The sequence below is a fragment of the Hevea brasiliensis genome, chromosome 8, assembly GCF_030052815.1.
Source record: "Hevea brasiliensis isolate MT/VB/25A 57/8 chromosome 8, ASM3005281v1, whole genome shotgun sequence".
NCBI lineage: Eukaryota > Viridiplantae > Streptophyta > Magnoliopsida > Malpighiales > Euphorbiaceae > Hevea > Hevea brasiliensis.
Genome location: NC_079500.1, coordinates 89,632,746 through 89,653,731, shown reverse-complemented (window position 1 = coordinate 89,653,731; position 20,986 = coordinate 89,632,746).

Below are 20,986 nucleotides of genomic sequence, written 5' to 3'. Positions count from 1 at the left end.
TTAATAGTATAAGAAGTTATTATACTTTCAATTTATATTATTTTCTTGAAGAGTTAATGATGAAAAACCCTAATCTTTACATGCTTTTTCTTTAAAAAGTTAAATTAATTTACCCAAAGTTTCAAATTATAGTGAATTTTACTTAATTGAAATAAATTATCAAAATTGATATAAAATAAAAATATTTTATTTTTAATTTAAATAAAAAATAGTTTTAAATATTTTTCTTCTCTTATTCTTCCCCACCTCTAATGCACCCTTTTCTCCAACCTTCGGTACATTCAAAGCCAAAATTAAAAGTGATCTTTTATTAAGTATAATAATAAAATATTATTTTTTTTTTAATTTTCAATTTGACTGATGAGTAAATTGAACTATTTTATAATTCGAATAAATTTAACCAAAATTAAAAGATTTGAGTAAAATTTAAAAGAAATCTTTTTGTTTTTACTTACAAAAATGTTTGAAAACTCCTTTTAAGTGATAGGTTTCAACTCTCAAGGATCCAAAAGAGGCATTTTGAGAGAATTAATTAAAAAAAATAAATGAATTTATTCAAATTTATTAGTTTAAATGATGGTGGGCTATTAGTATAATGCCAAAATTTCTTGTAGATGGTTTTATATTATTATCAATAGGGATAATTAATATGAAAATATACATAAATTCAAATTTTTTTTAATTTTTTTTAAATATTAAAATTCAATTAAATTTTACCATTTCAAGAAACTTTACCATTAAATCAATTAAAATAAATTCAATTAATAAAACTATAATTAATTATACTAAAATAAAAATAATTAATAATTAATTTTAATTTATTAAAATTTAAATTATGTTCAAAACTAATTCAAATTAAAAAAATTTCCAAAGCCTTCCATATGCCTAAGCCTTGAGCATCATTGGATTCCTTTGTATCCATAAGAAAGGATAAGATACAAAGAAAATGTCCATTAGAAAACGTAAGCATGCCCCCCTCAATCATCAACATTCCATTTAACGTAGGGCTATGGATAATGAACTAATGCAAGAAAAAAGCCAATTGAATATGACAACCAACAATTTATTAGGCCTCATGTTCCTTAGATTAAAGGCTTTCCAATTCAAAGTACTTAATCTATATATATATCCCAATTCATAAGATTGGTTATTTAGTCCAATCAATCCATGAACTATGTACTAATTATCAAAATTTGATGGTAATTTGGGAATTGACATTTGTGGCTAAAGTCATTAATAATAATTCTTTATATATTTCTCTCAAGAGTCTCACATTAAAAAAATAATAATAATAAGAAACTCAAATAATTTATAAAGATGGAAGGCCAACTAACTACTCAGTTAATTCTAATTTTTTAATGATAATTAGTCCAAACCCGAGTAAACTCATTTATGTTAATAAAATAAAATTTTATAACACTTTGTGTTATATTTGTAAATGAAGGAATTTATTTATGAATTTATTTTTAAATTTTTTTTTTTAATTTATTATTTTATACTTTTTTTTATAAGTTTTCAATCATTTACGAATAAATATTCATTCATTTAATTTTTTAACCAAATATTTTAAATATTAATATTGTATTAAAATTTTTTTAAAAAATAAGACCGAATCAAAATCAAATTGAACCATATTATATCAAGATTGAAGCATAAACATAAAAAATAAAATCAAAACTGTTTTCGACTTAAATTGAAACTAAGAAATAGAATTGGTTAGAATTAATCGGCTCAAAACTGTCTGATTCCAATTCAATCCCTTTCTTCAAACCGAATCATTAATTCTAACTCGAAATCGACCCAATCACCTAGCTTTCCCAAAATTATTTTGAAGAACACTAAAAATTTATTTCTTTAATCCGGAAAAGGATTCCACTCCTATTTTACCATTATCATTCCCTGTAGCATTTCTTCACCATTATTATTATTGTCATCTTCGTCATTCTACTATATTGTTTTAAAGAATTATTATTATTATTATTATTATTATTACTTTGAGAATGTTGACCACCATCATTATTCATTATTTTCATTTTTTTATTTATTTGTAATTTATTTTTAAATAGGGTGATTAATTAGGTGCACCGACCAGCTGCATGGCCAATATTATAAATGACAAAAATGGTGGATAAACTTTAACGATCATTCCTAAACTTATTTAATTGTAATATTATAATTTTTTAATTTAAAAATATAATATAAAATCTCATAAATTTTCACATTTTATACAGTAAAATTCTTCTAACGTTTAATTATTAGTTTTTCAGTTTGATGCTGACCTGGATAGTTGTAGCATGGAGTTTGATTAATATTTCTCTTTTCTCTTTTAAGTTATGTATAAATTAAATCATTCTTCTCTCTATAGATAAAATAAATTTTCACGTATTGAGAATAATTTTACACTGTTCATATCAATTTCTAACTGAAAAATTAAAAATTAAAAGTCAGTGAGATTTTATTGTACAAAAATTAAAAGTTTAGGAGGTTTTATATTATATTTTAAAGTTAAAAGAATATAGTGTTACAACTATATAAGTTTAATGACAATTATTAAAATTCATCCAAAAAATGGTGGCTAATATTAACACTGAAACCTGGGACCATAACACTGTCTCTTCAGAACTTTTGCCATTGCAATTTGGATTTCAATCAGCTCTGCACGTGAACCTCTTTGCTTGTTTATGCTGGATTGTATATATGCAAACTGTAATTGGTGGGTTGTTGAGGCACCTTTTTTTCCTCATTTTATTCATGTTATTTTTTATATATATAATATATTGCTGGTTTTCGAATACAATTTACGGCTTTTTTTTTTTAATTTGCGATTAATAATATTTTTAAATTAATTTATATATGTTAAAATTAAATCTCTTTCTTAAACGTTATTAAGGGATTTGCTTTTAATGTGTTATGAATTAGTGTTTATTTTTTTTTATTCAATGGCACGATGGATCAATAGCAATTGATGAGTTATATAGTAGAAGACAGTCCTCTTTCATATAGATGGAGAAGCTCTAATTCGAGATCTCCCAACTCTCTATATCTTATAAATGTAGAAAACTAACTAAGCTACCTTAATTGGCATGAATTAATTTTTAGTTTATAGTAATTTACCTCTTGTTCTGAATTTATAATCACTAAGGTTCTTGTTTGAATATGCATTGTGTATGAATAATGTTCTAATGTTGGGAGTTCAAAAAATCATTAGTAGATGTTGATTATTGGACAAGAATAATTTCGGCTGGTTAATTGCACATTTTTATACTTGAATTATTGTATTATTAGTTAGATAGTATTGACATTAAGTGGAGACATTTCAGTGGATTAATGTCTTATTTAAATTCTTTTGGCCCATGACAAACGTTGGAGTTGTATCTCTGTTAACAACTTAAACTGATGATACAGTAGTAAGTGCTTGATCCTTTCTGGTAGATATTAGCGGATTATTGGTATTGGGGGAGGATAGCTCAGCGGATCAACATTCCGCCTAGATCCCTTCAGCTCATAGTGTTTAACTTAGTTATAAAAAGTTAGAATTACACCTCTATTATAATAGCTTAAATTTTTGATACAATGATAAGCAATCTATCCTACGTACATGTCTTATCTTCTATATTTATTCTTTTATTTGTTAATTAATAATCTTATATATCTAGTTTTCAAACATGGTCATCACTAGTTTTCAAACATGGTCATCACTTCTAAGTTCATTAAGAGTACAAGCAAAGTAATTATAAAACATCCAGTAAGCTGAAATCGTATCTAAAATTATATATAAAATCTTAAATTGAAATTTTAATCGAAATTAATTATAAAAAATAATAATTAAAAAAAAACATAAATAAATAATTTAATGTCCAGCAATCATGCTACGACCTCACCTCTAACTCAAGTAGTTTGGCTAAATTTATTCTTTATTATAACAATACAATGGAAGGTAAAATATTTCAAATCTAATAATTCTTAATATAAGCAATAAATAGAATTTTCATATTTTCAATAAAATTCATAAAAAAATCTTCAAAACAAAAGTGAAATGAAAATATATGAAAAAAAAAGTTTCTTAAATTCTTATATAACAAAATAAATATTTAATTATTAAACTACTAATATAATACATAATCATCATTAATATAGATATTTAATCATTCCTCAGTCTTTATTTTTATTTTCTTTTCACTAATTATCAAATTGTGTAATATATATATATATATAAATTTGCAATTGAATTAAATAATAAAAAATAACTTACGTAACTTAATTTGATCTAATAGCTAAAGGTATATAACTAATGTGACAAACATAAATTCGACTAATCTAGTAAACACGTATTTGAGTCTTCAATTCTCTAATTTTCCTATTCAAAATAAAAAAAAAAAAACTTTTCGAATAGCTTTTTACACTTTCCAAATTAATTATAGATTAGTTGTGAAACAATTAGCATAATAAATGATGGATGGTGGTGGAATGCAGTGTCATTATATTCCAAGTTCAACTAACTAATACTATTAGGCAAAGCTCTCAAAATTTAAAAGTGGTCCACCAAAAATTTGCAAGTGACAAACGAGAGATATATTTGGTCAAAATAAACAAAAAGGGAAATGGATATGGCTATAGACATGATGGATATCTATTCCAACAAGAGATAAGATAGGGTTCTTGTCATTATGAGTAGCTTTGGTTGTTAGAGCTTACAAACATTTTAAAAAAAGAAAAAAAAATCATGACCCACTAAGTTAGGTTAAATGGAAATTCCAAAAACTCAGCATTTGATATAATTCAAGATTCAAGCATGTCATAATCTTGTCATTCCTTTGTGTTAGAAATTAGAGAGGAATCATGGGATTTTGCTAAGGGAAGGCAGATCCTCTACCTTGCATAGAAGAAATATATATATATATATATATATAAAACAATGGACTTTATTTTAATTAAATAATACTGAAATTGTTTTTAAGAGAACATTTAAATTTAAATTTAATTAAAATTAAATAAATAAAATAAAAATAAAAAATATATAATTTATATACCTTATATCAATATTTTAAAGAATTTGAAAAAAAATGCAATACTAAAATTATGTTTTATTTTTTTTATAATTCATAAAGTTTAGATGAGAGGAGACTTCCCTATTCAAGTTAAGATATCACTAATATTTTTGAGAGATTATAATTAAATTTATAGATTGCCTATTTAAAAGGACGATTGTTAAGACTCAAACTCTTATCTTAACGGAGCGCTAAATGAATATTATCAATTGATTGGCAAATTATATTTGATTTTAATTTTACTTTTGTATATGATAGGTTGATGATCATAAATTTTCTTATAAAGAAAGAAAAGATAAATGTATATAAAATTGGCAATTTAACACTAATTTGAATGAATGATTAAATTAAGTTTTAATGTATATTAAGATTTAAATGTTAACAAATATTGAAATTATTTTTAAAATTATAAAATTTTGAACTAAAACTTAGTTAAATAAATAAAAAAAAACCTAATCTATTATCTCTTAGCATACCATGAAATGATAAGAAAATTAACTCAATTATGAGTCTAACCCAAGATCATGAATGAATGGCTAATTGTCCAAGAGTTTGTTGGGATAGCACCAACTACAGTCAGAAGATTTGGTGAGACAAGATTGAGATGTTATCAAACTGAGAGAGAAGAAAGCAACAGGTCCAAATTGCTCAAGGATTAACCACTATTCCCAAAAGTCGACCTCAATTATTGCTAAGCTTCAGGTGGGTTTGTCCCCAGGGAGGTTGGTTAGTCCCATCAACAGCTGTAACGGTAAAATAAATATATTAATTAAAAATTAATTAAAGTTTATTTTAATATATATTTTTTACAGAAAAAAAATAATACATAGATTTTTACACCCAGCAATAAATATTATACTTTTTACACACATATTTAAAAATATTTTCACAGTAGTTTGATTTTAACACTGACATTGAAGCTAAAGTTTAAGATGAAATTTGAACATGAAAACTTTCAAATTGAATGAATTTTTTTTATTTAAAATAATTTTTGAAGACAAATTTAATATATTTTAATCATCAAAATATTAGAAAAAATAATTTTTAAATTATTGTGTGACAGTATTTAACGTAATGTTTTTTATAAAAAATATTTTTTTACTCTAAAACTTATTTTCAAACAAAGCTTAAATATAGATTATTTCTTTTTTTTTTCAAAATTTCCACACAATTTTTTTAAACGATCATGTAAAGGCTGAAGAAACTTATTTAGATTCGGATAAAAATCTAAAATATAATTTAAATAGTCTAAAAATCTTTCCAATCAAGATTTTTTAAAAATTTTATTAGAAAATTTATCGCAAGTGATATCTTATGCACCATATATATGCTGCTTGATTTTGCCTTTTAGAACCTCCTACAAAATACTCACTATACGTTTCATTGGAGCCAAGGCTGCAATTTGTCAATTATGAAAGGAAACAAAGCCTATGTATAGGCATATATGTGTTGTTGTTCTCCCATTTATATATACTTATATCAAGTCCAAAACTTCTGTTGGTACTAAAATTTACAAAGATAGAAAGTATATAAAAAAAAAACTGAAAGTATCAAAATTTTTAAGGCCGAAAAAGCCTTTTATATGTAATTGTTAAAGAATTTCCAAACTAAATCTTACTTGGAAAGATATTCTGATCTTACATCTTATCATTTGAATCTTTGAATAATTTAGTTAACATAAATCGAGGAGATATGTCCCTTTTTTTATCTGAATTGAGCCCACATGATCTTATGTGATCTCACAATTTGACTATGAGAGAATTGAGATTGAACCATTTGTCCAATTGAGAACAAGATTTTGTTAAATTTAGAGAGAATTCTCATCAAATTATGTTTTTAATTCATTTTAATTTGAGTTTATATAAGTGATTAAATTACTTTACATAATAAAATAACTAGTCAAATCAATATTTCAATCTAATCGCATATATTTATCCTTTTACGTTTATACTTTCTCAATGTGAGATTTATAATCCCAACATTCCTCCCTCAAGGGCAATCACATGATTGTCACTTGATAATTAGTTTATATTTTTAACCAAATACGGGCTTAATTAAACAGCCTTATGGGCGGCTGAAACCCACGACTCAATTCGGGCTCTGATACCATGTTAAATTTTAGAGAGAATGCTGATTAAATTATAATTTAATTCATTTTATTATATAAGTGATTAGGTTGTGTAACCATTTGTCCAATTGAGAGCAAAATTTTGTTAAATTTTGAGAGAATGCTAGTCAAATTACGTTTTTAATTCATTTTAATTTGAGTTTATATAAGTGATTAAATTGCTTTATTCAATAAAATAACTAGTCAAATCAATGTTTCAATCAACCACATATATTTACCCTTTTACGTTTATACTTTTCCAATGTGGAATTTATAATCCCAACATTCCTCCCTCAAGTGCAATCACATGGTTATCACTTGATAATTTGTTTATATTTTTAACCCAATATGGGCTTAATTAAACAGCCTTATTAGCGGCTGAAACCACAATCCAGTTCGGACTCTGATACCATGTTAAATTTTAGAGAGAATGCTGATTAAATTATAATTTAATTCATTTTATTATATAAGTGATTAGGCTGTTTAAATTATAATTTAATTCATTTTATTATATAAGTGATTATGTTGTTTAATATCAAAATGGCTAATCAAGTCATTGTTGTAATCTAATCATTTATATTTACCATTTTATGTTAATATTTTTTCGATGTGAGATTTATAATCCAAACAGATTTCAGCTTGACAAGATTGATTGTAGTGGCAAAATATAATGACAAAAGTAAAAATAAAATAAAAAAATTGGTTAAACGTTTGAATTGTATGCAATTAAATGGTCCAATGATATGAGGTTTAGATGAATGTAGCTATACTGATTCAATCTCAAGGTTATTTTTCTCTCTCAGCATGCATGTCTTACGACCAACTATTGCTAAAGGATTATAACTAATTGATGCTATCGTCAGCTTCAAGAGTTCAGTTCAATTGTCACATAGATCTATAAAATAAAAGAAGAATGAGGTTGGTAGCCCTTTGGCCAGCCGCTTCAACACTCAAGTTAGCAATGTTAATCGTGAGAGAAAATAATTGAACAATTTTATATTGATTTAGATAAAATGAATGTGTACCTTATTTCTTGTTCTTCTCTGATATTCACAAGCTCTAAAAAATAGTCGTTGCTTTAATCACGAAGGTAATCTCAGATTGATGTTCCAAGATTACCTTTTAATAATTCAGCTTTCCCATCTTTGATGTTGTTTCTTTTTTGTATAGGTTTTGCTTAGCTAACTGGGCAAGCAATAAAATTGTTCTCCTGTCTGGGCCTAGACTGGCTTACCTTTTATTCGGATCGAAGCTATTCGATTTAGGTGGTTAAGCAGCCTTTCGCTCAGTTTTAACTCTTTGAACGAGCGTTGACATTTTGACTGCCGCGTTGGATAATTTGACTCGAGCGTTGACTATCTGACTCGGGCAGTATCACTAACCAATTAGGTAACTAGCTATTCACTTTTATAAGCCCTTTAAATTTCTTGTAATCTTTTGATATGAGATGACTCTTGATAATATATATGTATATATAACTTTAAGTTTTTATATATTTTTATATAATAAATTAAAATAAATAATTTAAAATATATTTTCTATAAGCAAGAGTGATTTTATTAATAAATCGCCAAGAGAACTGAATGAGCAAGTCCAATAACCTAAGGTCAGTGGTGGTATCTAAAAGAATTCATCCTAAAATTTGTACAATTAAGTCTATGAGGTATTGCAAAATCCATTGGTTAGTCTTTATTTTGTTTATGAGTAACAATTGGTTTTTAAATTTCAATTCCGTTAACAAATTAATTCCTGCTGATAACTACTTTTCAATTTGAAACAATTTAGTTCCTAAAATTTTATAAATTTTAGATTCCTTAACTTAATCCATTCCTTCATAAGTGACTTCAAGTTTACCTCATATATCTTCTTTCTTATTTGACAACCTGAAACACGATTATGTTCGGTTATATCAAGAGCATAATGAATAATATTAATAACTTTTGCATTAGCTTGAACTTTTTTCCAATCAGATTCAGTATATTCATGTTCTTCCTTTGGTACTCTTCTATCACCAACAAGTTTGGTGGGAAATTCAAGGCCATACTTAACTATGACCCATGCTTCTATGTCTAGGGATTAAGTGAAGTTTCTCATCCTATTCCAAAAAGAATAATTTGTGCCATTAAAAAGTGATGGTCTAGAGATAGAATAGCATTTAGCCAAGGTTGTAGGCTAAAAATTTATTTGGTATTGTTGCTGGAACTGCTGTTAAGAAAAACACTTTTCAAATATATTAGTGAAAGAGTATAAAAAAATTATTTAAAATTAAATTTGATAAATTTTATAGCCATAAGAATATTTAAATAACAAAATAATTTTTTTTCACTCTTTTTTTCAACAGCATCTGAAATATTTTTTTTACCTGAAAAGTAGTTTTAGCCCTCTAACCTTAATGTTAAACAGACACTAAGTTGTTAGATGAACAAGCCATGAAAGATCTCTCCAAGGTTCTTAAGCCTTAAGCATGAAAAGACAAGCTCTAATATCAATTTGTTGTCTCAAATAAGAGTTAAAAAGGAGAGTGAATTTGGACTTTTCAACTTTTTGGCCCTTACTTGTAGCCTCATAAAAAGTTATGGCTAAGTTCTTTTAAAAATACAATTGATGTAAAAGTTCAAGCTGAATTTAAGAAAAAAACTAAAGCACTTTAATATGCAAAAAAGTACTTGATAATAAAAACAAGCAAGACAACAGTAAGATTATAATAAAATATAGCAATGCAAATAAGTAAAATAAAGTTGCTCAAATAAGAAGAGAGAAAGATAGAGAAGATTGAACACTAGTGATTTTACAGTGCTTCGACTTTTACTAGCCTACATCCACTTCTCAAAGATCCTCTTTTAAAATTACACTCTACCATTTTCTCTTTGCAATGGATAAAGAATAGCTTTTGTAAATCCATAAGATTCACTAGGTACTTGCAACCTTTTGTAAATATTTTTTCAAACACTTCATTGAACACAAGTTTCATAAGGTGCTTGTAACCTCTTGAATGATATAGGAAGAATGTCACTCAATCTTACTCAATTATAATTATAAGCTATAAAGATGACAGAGAGTATATTTGCTAATGAAGATCAATGAAAAATGATTAAGTACAAGAATGAAACCCAATAAATGTTTCTCAGGACATAAGGAATTTTTTACAGGCTTTTTATTGAGTGCAGTGGTAAGGTCCACTGCGCTCCCAAGGAGAGAACTCAGGTTCGATCCTTAAAGAAGACATTGTTGAGAGGAGCAGCTACAAATCTGAAGGGATTAATCTTATATGGACCGTAAAACAGACATAGAGGATACCCTGATGTACCAAAAATAGCCTATAACTCAATTTGACCGTTTGAAGGTCAAGCAAAACTCTCTTTCGCCTTTGTCATCTTACCTAAAATAAAAGATCTTAGCCTTTTGACTTCAATAAGCTTCTAATACTGTCACACCTTACCCCTCTGTAAGGCATAATATGATCCCGTAGTATACCTAATGAATTACCGACTTCGTCTATTGATAACCCATTAAATATACTATAAAGGATTTTAAAAATAATTTTCTTACTTTTTGAAAGTGGTGAGCTTTTATAGCAGGTATTAAAAACATATATTTGAAGTTTAAGAACTAGTTAAAACTTTTGTCCATTTTTATTTTTACGCAAATTTTGAAAAAATTTCGACAGAGTACCGTCTATATTTGGGAAAAACAGTTCTTCAAATACCTGTAAAAATACTTCCAATAATTCATTTCATCAAATCCACCACTACTACAACACAAATCAACATTATTTTCCCAACTCCATAATTCAACACAATTCTCAATTCAATTGTCTTCAAAATAATACTAAATAATTTCATTCATATTTCATTAAAGTAAAATCAATTTACATTCATCAACCCAAAATATACTTGAGAAAATCCAAACTAATATTATTACAAAATCTATACAATTGCTGATGACCAGTTTATACATGTACATACAGTTACATACACAAATATAAATATTACAATCAAGGTATAAAATTATACCCGACAAAATCTCAGGGATGTAGCTCCAAGATCCTCAGTAGTTCACTCTGCTGCTCCTCCAGTCTCTATATCTGCGACAGCAATAACAGCCATCGCTGAGTACTATGACTCAGTAGTGCACAATATACTAAAATAACATTTTATGCATAATTCAAATCACATTTATTCAAATACAGTATTGAAAATGAAAGACAGATACAAAACATGATTTATAAACTTTTAGTCCAAACAATTTCATTTAGGAAGTTTCAAAACGAATTTCATAAAAACACACAGTTATATCATGCCATTCAGAACAATATTCATCTCAATAGCCGAAGGCTTATGAGAAATCACAAGGCTAGCTAGCTCAAACTATGGGTACCCATTCAAATTTCTTCCTCTACTGGCACACACCTCAACACTTCAGCCAGAGAGGGAATCAAAATTCAAAACTAATTCCTCACACTAGTCATGCTAGTGAGGCATTCAAATATATGGTCATGACACTGTGGTTTCAAAACTATCTTAACAATTTATCAAACATTTATTGCCATTTCAAACAAATACAAGTAAACTTTCAACAAATTAAGTCAAAAGCATAATATACATTTCAATCACCATTTTGCAATATAAGTAAATCACAATTCATTTCATGCACTATGCAAACAAATTTTAAAGAATATTTATGTTGTGCACACACCTTATGCGAGTCGCCTCTTGGCCTTGACTCGATGCCTCGGGTTCTTTTTCGGTATTCTTTTCAACTGAAACACACAGTTTTACAGTGTTTCAGTATCATAATTTATCATAAGTCCAAAAATAAATTCAAATCTATCTATTTCTAGCTTTATTATTCTTAACCTGATGTTCTTTAAAATTTGTATTTCTGGGTTACTATTCACAATACTATTCAAGTCAAATTGTTGACTTTCTCATGCTTAATAGGTATAGGGATTTCAATTTCACCCACATACCATATTTTAGTTACCTAATTTGTTGGTTTTGGTTGTTTCCTCAAATTTTAAGTCTCTTAGGTGAAATTTCCAAATTTCAGATTTGGTGTCCTGTTTTACACTATTCCATTAGTCAAGTTGCTATTTAAATTTGACTAAGTTTTTTTCATAGAAGTTGTTCTTTATTGTCTTAACTTTATTTCCCTTTTTGAATCACTCCATTTGGAGTTTTGTAGCCTATGTTATGACCATTTGAACATAGCTGGCTAGATTTGGTGTTACCAAGAATTCTAGACATTTACTGGATAATGGCAGTTTTTGTACACTGACTGCAGGTGAGTTTTTAGACAGGTTATGGTCAAAGTTTGGGTTTATTTTTTTCATGAAAGTTGTAGGGCTATGTCTCAGCTATCGGTATAAAATTCAGATCATTTGGACCTTCCTGGACCATGTTATGGCCATTTACGTAACTACTATTCATTTGGTCATTTTTATACAAGTCAGTGTGCCCAATTCCAGATTTGGCCTAATTTTTCACTAAGTTATGGTCACTTTCTAGGCATGATTCCTAAATAAAAAATGGTCCATTTTGTGTCTAGTTTTATTCTCAATTGCCTCACACCAATTAGGTTGGTAAATTTTTAGTTTTGATCCTTGAAAGGGACCTAGGTCAAGCTGTCTATAGACTGACCCTAACCAATCCGAATTGAAACTTATTTCTAATAATTCACACACATCACAAATGGTTACAATTAACCATTTCTCAACTCAAATAAGGTCAACTAAATCAATTGACCAATTCTCAAATTTTTTCACATGCTCAAAACCCTAATTACATAAAGTTCAATCTAATGCATTCAAAGTGCACATTCATGATCTATACAGCTAATGCACCTCAAATAACCATTCAAATCCACCAAATTCATTCAATCCCAACCCCACCTACTACTGGCTGAATTCCATATTACTCCCCCAATAATTGTTTTGTTTTGATTTTAAGTTAATTTATAAGTTAATTAAACTAGAACATAAACATTTAACTACAATTTCCAAGTTTAGATTACTAACCTTGTTTAGACAAAATTTTCTCTTCTCAAATCTTTAATTCCTTTCTTCTTTTTTTTCTCCTAAGTTACTTAGCAAGGTCCAAAAACAAGATTTAATGGAGGAATTTATGGATTTAGTGATTGGATTTAGGGTTTCTCAAGCTCAAAGTGGGGCTTCAATGGAGTTTGAGAGAGAGAAATGAGAGAGAGATGGGGCGGCTGATATGAGGAAGAAGAAATGAATTTTTTTTCTTCTTATTTTTGTCTTTTAAGTATTAGGATTTATTCCCAAAATTTTAATTTTTTTAAATATTAGATTTATTGCATCATGCTTATGTCATGCATGATGTAAATAAACTTTTTTTTTCTTTTCCTTTTATTTTTTCATTAGTTCTTTAATTTAATTCTTGATCCCGAAATTTTCTTTTCTCCAATTTTATTAGACAGTTAGGACAGAAGTCAGCTCTAGGGGTGAATTGACCAAATTGCCCCTTGCTGGTTTAATCCGATTTGCAAGTTATTCGATATTTCTTTCGGATCCCTGACTTAATTATTTGATTTGCTTAATAATTCTTTTATGTGATTTTCTCTTTTCCACTGTGTTTGCAATAGTCCTGAGGACCGCGGTGTCACATTTTTCGGTTCAAAATTTGAGTTTAGATTGACCTCGCAGTCATTTCCCGAGAAGGTCACCCATCGCTGTGACTCCAGGCTCATTTAACATCTTATACTCTGTTTTTCTTCTTATACTCTGTTTTTCTTCTTTATACTTAACTATTTGGTAATTACTAATTATTTGTGTTCAGGGCTTATCTAGGTGTCTTAGATGTGGTTCTAATCCTCTTACTTGTCCGGACCGACACCGGTCACCGGAACAGTAAAATGTATCAGGCTATGACAATAGGGGTGTTACAATTCTCCCCCCCTTAAAATAAATTTCGTCTCGAAATTTTTACCTGGTATCAGTCTCTGAACAGTTGTGGGTGCTATCTCCTCATGTCCTCCTCTCGTTCCTAAGTAGCCTCCTGGCCCGAATGATGGTTCCACAGCACTTTTACTAACAGTATCTGCTTGTTCTGTAGCTGCTTCACCTCATAAGCCAGAATCTCTATGGGTTCTTCCTCATATGTGAGGTCTGGATTCATTTCAATTTCCTCCACTGGTAGTACATGAGATGGGTCTAATCGATACCTCCTCAACATAGACACATGGAAGACATTATGTATCTTCTCCAACTCTGAAGGTAGTGCCAAACGATATGCCAAAGGACTCACTGTGACACCCTTTGCCCGTGTACAGTACATCCGAGTAAGCAATGTCACATGGTGTATCGGCACACTCTATTTTACCTTAATCAATTTTTGTCATATTTATGAATATAATTTATGAAATATAATTTATTTAAGCCTTTTGTCGAAATTATAATTTATTTGAGGTTCCGAAAATTTTATAGAAAATCGGCTAAAAATGGAGAAAACAGTTCTTCGGAACCTGTGAAAAACACTTCCAACATTCATATCCCATCACTCTCAAACTCCAATATCAAGATCTCAATATTTTTCAACCATTCGTTTCTCAATCATTCATCTCATTTGTTAATCATGTACAAGTCATAAATAGACATTCACTCTTCCATTCACAAATACAATTTTCATTATTTACATGAACATCAAAATATGTTACATACGTTCAATTACATATGAGAAAATAAAACATTAGTTACAAAATACCAAAATGAAACTTAGTGTCTTACCAATGCACTGTAGACGGTGAGGTGACACGGACACTATGCAGAACTGTGAACGGCCTTGCCCAATCTGTGGTCTACTGGGCCCTCTGTCCAAATCTTCAGTACCTACGCGTTGCAAAAGTGACGCGCTAAGCATAAAGCTTAGTGGTGCAATAATAAAATAAAAGAAAATAGCAGAAAATAAATGTGTATTTAATGTATATGCCTTATTTGTTTTGCATTTGTATATCCCTTTTTTTCGTTTTTTTTTCTTTTCGTTAACTTTGTCCACTTTCATTCATTTGGTTGCCCAAGTAACCTATACTGGATGTGGATAACGGTCGTTGGTCATACCATGGGACGAGCGTCAACCACGATGGCTAAAAAGCCATGATATCACATAATCGGGCATAAAAGCCATGAATACGGGCATAAAAGCCATAAATACAGGCACAAAGCCTTTCGCCTTTCGCAGTACTGCTAAAACAATACCCTATTGGCATGCCAAACTATCCAAACCAATCTTGTTAGGTATACTAGGGCATTTGATACTTTAAAATTCTTCAATTTGTAAATTTCAACTTTTGATGTCACTATTCACTTCATTGGTCAACAAAAAGTTGACTTTTGCATAGAAAATAGGTGCATTGGTTTTAACACTCTCAATGTACCACATTTTGCATTTAAAACTTGTTGGAATAAGTCACCAAATCCATTTCCAAGTTTAAACTAAGGGAAGCAGAATTTTCAGTTTTTGTAGCCCAACTTTACTGTTCCATTGGGCACTGTTGCAGTGGGAATTTGAGGAAATGGTAAACATGAAAGTTGTTCCTTATTTTGTCTAGTTGAATTTCTTTTTTTGAATCACTCCATTTGGAGTTTTGTAGCTCCAGTTATGGTCCAAAAACCACAGCTGGCCGGATTTCCATTATGCAGAAATTACCATATCTACAGTAACATAAACAGTGACTGTGATTGCATATTTGAATAGGTTCTGGCCATAATTTGGAGTAGGTTCCTTCATGAAAGTTGTTTGTCTATGTCTTAAATTTTTTCTGTAAAAATTTCAGGTCAATTGACCATATCTACAGTGAGTTATGGCCAAATGAACAGTTACTGTTCATTTGGTCATTGGTATCCAGATTGGGGCCAACTTTTGGTCCTCTTGCTTTGGTCTTTTGGGCATGGTTTCTTCAGAAAAAATGTGCCATTATAAGCCTAGTTTCATGTACAATTGGCCAAACACCAATTGGACCTACACAGCCAAAGATATGGCAGTCCAAGTGGACTGAAATTTTAGTCACTCTACTGTTGTCCTTAGGCAGCCTACACATTCACTTTGCCATGCTATATTTCAGTCCAAATTGTGGTCAACTTACCTAAAATGGTCACTAATTGACCATTAAAATGTTCTCTAACAATTTCCTAAGCCAAGTCAAATTTTCACTCTTAAAACCCTAGCTCAAATTCAAGGGTTACACCAATTACCTTAGTTAGCATACCAATTCATTATACTTGTGTATGTGTACCTTAAACATCATTTCTAATCCACTCTAAGTCCAACAAAACACTCATTTCTATTTCTTCAATAGGGCTGCCGAAATTCATGGCATTCATACACATAATTTTTATTCATTTTAGTTACAATTCCTTACTTATTTCAAGTTCCTTAACATAGAAATAAAGAGCTTTAGGTGTATATATGCACTAACCTCTTATAGGCAGATTTTTCCAAGCCCCAAACTTCACTTTCTTTCTTCTTCTTGGCTGCCAAAAGGTTTTGCAAGGTGCAAGGATAAATTTTTGTGAAAGGTCTCTAGGGTTTTAGGGTGAAATGGAGAGGGAATTTGAGCTTTGGATTGAAAATCAATGGAGGGAGATGGGGAGAGGTCACGTTTTTGAGGATGAAGAAGAAGAAGAGCAGAATTTTTTGGTCTTTCTTTATCTCTGTTATTGATTAATTAAAGGGTTGTTTACATGTGATTGGTGGTGGCTTTTTAAATGACATAATCATATGTCATAAATGAGCCTTTTTCCTCATTTTCTTTTCTTTTCATCACTACTCAATTTCAATTTAATTTTTGGTAATGTTTCTTCATATTTTATGTCATATTAATTATTTACTTAACTGGACAAGTCGGCCAAAAATCACCTCTGAAGGCGAAATGACCAAAATGCCCTCCGTTTGGCTTAACGGGTCAAAATTGTCTGTACCGATTGAAAAATTTTTCTAAATATTTTCTTGGCATTCTAATGTCATAGGAACCTCAATGACCCTTCTCTGGAGTCCCAAAAATTATTTTATGAATTTTTACCCGGGTCTAGGGTTCAAATTCTACCCATCGCATTTGACTTAGTTGTATTTTATTTCTAAAATTTTTACTATATTTTTCTTATTAATATGTGAGTTAATAATGGTCACTCACTTTAGTTTAAATATTTTAGAATGTACGGAGTTGCTACCGGGAGGGTGTTACACTCACTCTCTCCAGAACCTCATATGACCCGATAAAACGAGGACTCAGTTTCCCCTTTCTGCAGAATCTCATAATTTTCTTTCAAGGAAAAACCTTGAGGAATACTTTGTCACCCACTGCATACTCAATATCCCTTCTCTTCAGATCAATATAGGACTTCTGACAGTCTGATGCAGCTTTGAGTCGATCTCTAACCAATCTGATTTTCTCTTCAGTTTGTTGAACAATTTCTGGCCCAATCATCTTTCTTTCACCCACTTCATCCCAACACAATAGAGTTTTACATTTTTAGCCATACAAAGCTTCATATGGAGGCATCCCAATGCTTGATTGGTAGCTGTTATTATAAGCAAACTCAATCAAAGGCAAGTGTGTGTCCCAACTGCCCTCAAACTCAATCACACAAGCCCGTAGCATGTCCTCCAAGATCTGAATTACCCTCTTAGACTGGCTATCTATCTGTGGGTGGAATGTCGTGCTGAAGTTCAATCTAGTTCCTAGAGCTCTCTGAAGACTACCCAGAATCTAGAAGTGAACCTAGGATCTCTGTCTGATACAATGGATACTGGCACTCCATGCAGTCTTACTATCTCATCAATGTATAACTTGGCCAATCTTTCTAAACTTTATTCCATCCTGACAGGCAGAAAATGAGCAGACTTGGTCAGTCTGTCAACAATGACCCATACTGCACCATGGCTCTTCTGTGTCCTCGGAAGTCCCATCACAAAATCCATAGTTATTCTCTCCCAATTCCATTCCGGTACTGGTAGTGGATGTAACAAACCAGCTGGTACTTGATGCTTTGCCTTCACTTGTTGACAAGTTAGGCATTTGAAAACAAATTCTGCTACATTTTTTTTCATACCCATCTACTAGTAGTGCTCTTTCAGCCCTCTATACATTTTTGTTCCACTAGGGTGCATAGCAAAAGGAGACTCATGTGCTTCCTTCAAAATGATCTGTCTCAAGTCAACGTCATTAGGAATGCACATTCTACCCTAGTGTAGTAATAGGCCATCATCTCTCACTGAGAATTTAGGTTTTTTGCCCTGCCGGACTTCTTCTAACAGCTTCTAATACTTCTAATCATTCTGAGCAGCCATTCTGATCTGATCAATCAACACTGGCTGTACATGCCATGCAATTGCTGTCTGCCCCTCATCATTAATCTCTAAGCTGGCATGCAATACTCTCAACTCATGTACCATAGACAAAGGAAAAACCCGTAGACTTACCATAGTCTTGCGACTTAAGGCATTAGCCACCATATTAGCTTTCCCTGGCTGATAGTCTATCAGAAAATCATAGTCTTTAATCAACTCTAACCATCTCCTCTGTCTCAAATTCAACTCCTTCTGAGTGCCCAGATACTTCAAACTCTTATGATCTGTGTAGATGTAACACTTCTCCCCATATAAATAGTGTCTCCAGATCTTAAGAGCGAACACAATAGCTGCTACCTCCAAGTCATTTGTCGGATAATTCCTCTCATGTGATTTTAGCTGGCGTGATGCATAGGCAATGACATTCTGCTCTTGCATCAGTACACAGCCTAACCCATTGTGAGAAGCATCCTTGTAAATAGTATACTCTTTACCCGGAGTAGGTAAAGTGAGGACTGGAGCCTCAGTCAAACATCTCTTCAACTCATCAAAACTCTGTTGGCATTTATCTGTCCACTAAAATTTCACATCTTTTCGAAGTAATTTGGTCAATGGAAATGCCAACATGGAGAACCCTTTCACAAAATGGCGGTAGTATCCAGCTAAACAGAAAATTGTGAATCTTCGTGATATTTCTGGGTGGTCTCTAATTAAGAACAGCTTCTATCTTACTTGGATCTACCTTGATGCCCTCTGTCGATACTATGTGCCTCAAGAAGGATATTTCTTTTAGCCAAAATTCATACTTCGATAATTTGGCATATAGCTGTTTCTCCCTCAAAGTCTGCAGTACAATCCGCAAATGTCTATCATGCTCCTTTGCACTCCTCGAGTAGACCAATATATCATCTATGAATACCACAACAAACTGGTTGAGGTATGGTCTAAAGATAGTGTTCATCAGATCCATAAAAGCAGCCGGAGCATTAGTTAACCCGAATGGCATGACCAAGAACTCATAATGGCCATAGCGGGTTCCAAAGGCAGTTTTAGGAATACTCTACTCTTGTACTTTCAGCTGATAATAACCCGATCTCAGGTCAATTTTGGAGAACACAGCTGCACTTCTTAACTGATCAAACAAGTCATCAATGCGGGGCAATGAGTATCTGTTCTTTATTGTCAACTTATTCAACTACAGATAGTCAATACATAAATAAAGAGCGCCATCTTTCTTCTTAACAAATAACACTAGCGCTCCCCAAGGTGACACACTAGGGCGGATAAAGCCTTTATCAAGCAACTCTTGCAACTGCACTTTCAACTCTTTTAATTCTGCTAGTGCCATTCTATATGGTGTTATAGAAATTGGGTCCACACCAGGCATAACATCAATCTCAAACTGCACCTGTCTTTCCGGAGATAATCCTGGAAACTCATTAGGGAACACATCCGGAAAGTCACATACGGTAGGGATGTCCCTCAGTGCTGGACTCCCCACTTGGGTGTCTATCACATGTGCCAAGTATGCTTCACACCCCTTTCAAATCATCATTCTGCCTAGTGCAGCCGAAATGATGTTTGATGGCAGTAACTGCCTCTCCCCATGTATTACCACATCACCTTACAGAGGGAGACTAAAAGTGACTGTCTTCAGTTTACAGTCAATCATGGCATGATGCTTGGCTAACCAATCCATGCTCAAGATGATATCATAATTTCTGAAGGGCATTTTAATCAAATCTGACAGAAAAACATGTCCTTGGATCACCAAAGGACAATCTCTATCCATTCTATTGACTCGGACCTCTTGTCCTAATGGACTAGTTACTAGCACTTCAAAATCCATTTTGGCACACGGAACCGCAAGAGAACTAACTATGCAAGCACTAACATATGAGTGGGTTGAACCCGGATCAAACAACACAAAGACATCCTGATCAGAGATAGAGAAAGTACCGGCTACAATATCGAAAGTCTCAGTGTAACACTCTCATTGTAGCAATTCCGTACATTCTACTGTTCAGGTGACCGGTGTCGGTCCGGACAGCTAGAACGTCTGGAAAAAAATATTTAAACTAAAGTGAGGAACCATAATTAACTCAAATATTAATAAGAAAAATTTAGAAAAAATTGTAGAAATAAAATACAACCAAGTTAAATGAGCCGGTGCCTTAGCGATGGGTAACCCAACGGGAAGTTGCGGTCTTTGCAGCTAGAGGCCCTAAACCCGGGAGAAAATTCATGAAATAATTTTTGAGGCTTCAGAGAAGAGTCATTGAGGTTTCTATGGCATTAGAATGCCAAGAAAATGTTTAGAAAAATTTTTAGATCGGTACAGACAATTTTGGCTCAATAAGCCAAATGGAGGGCATTTTAGTCATTTCGTCTTCAGAGGTGATTTTTGACCGACTTGTCCAGTTAAGTAAATAATTATTATGATATAAAATATGAATAAATATTGCTAAGACTTAAATTGAAAATGAGTAGAAAAGAAAAGAAAATGAAATGAAATAAAAATAACC